The sequence below is a fragment of the Belonocnema kinseyi genome, chromosome 5 (assembly GCF_010883055.1).
Source record: "Belonocnema kinseyi isolate 2016_QV_RU_SX_M_011 chromosome 5, B_treatae_v1, whole genome shotgun sequence".
NCBI classification, from domain to species: Eukaryota; Metazoa; Arthropoda; class Insecta; order Hymenoptera; family Cynipidae; genus Belonocnema; species Belonocnema kinseyi.
In genome coordinates, this window is record NC_046661.1 from 61,355,607 (window position 1) to 61,356,133 (window position 527).

Below are 527 nucleotides of genomic sequence, written 5' to 3' on the forward strand. Positions count from 1 at the left end.
AACCCTTGTACAACTGCTTAAGAATGTATGAAAACAATGAAAGGCAAAGCAAGAGAAAAAGAGCGTGCATGAATGCGTGAGTAAAAACGAATTACTGGTAATGGAAGAAAAAACTACCGCTGTCCCCAAAGTACTACCTTCCAGTGTTACAAATATGTTCATAATTCCGTGCTAAGAGTGATATTGATCAATAATAATTATTTATGTTACAACTTTTGTCCTCGATGTTACAGAAAACCATGTTTAATAAAAATTTAATTTGGACAAAGAAACCTTTTCATTTTCTACACTAGTGCGTTTTTCTTATGCGAAAGTCAAAAATCAGATAAATTTGACTAATCACGATTCGCAATCTCAAAGGATATTTCTAAACAAGTCATTAGCAAGTAGTTGTTTGTCAATATCTTTGTTAACTGTGGTTCAGTGCAGAAAGGTTGTTATATTTCTGAAAATTTAAGTTTGTTATAAATTTCGTATCGGTTCTGGAATATTCCTTTCACATATTCAGCCTTTTTTTCTTGTTGACC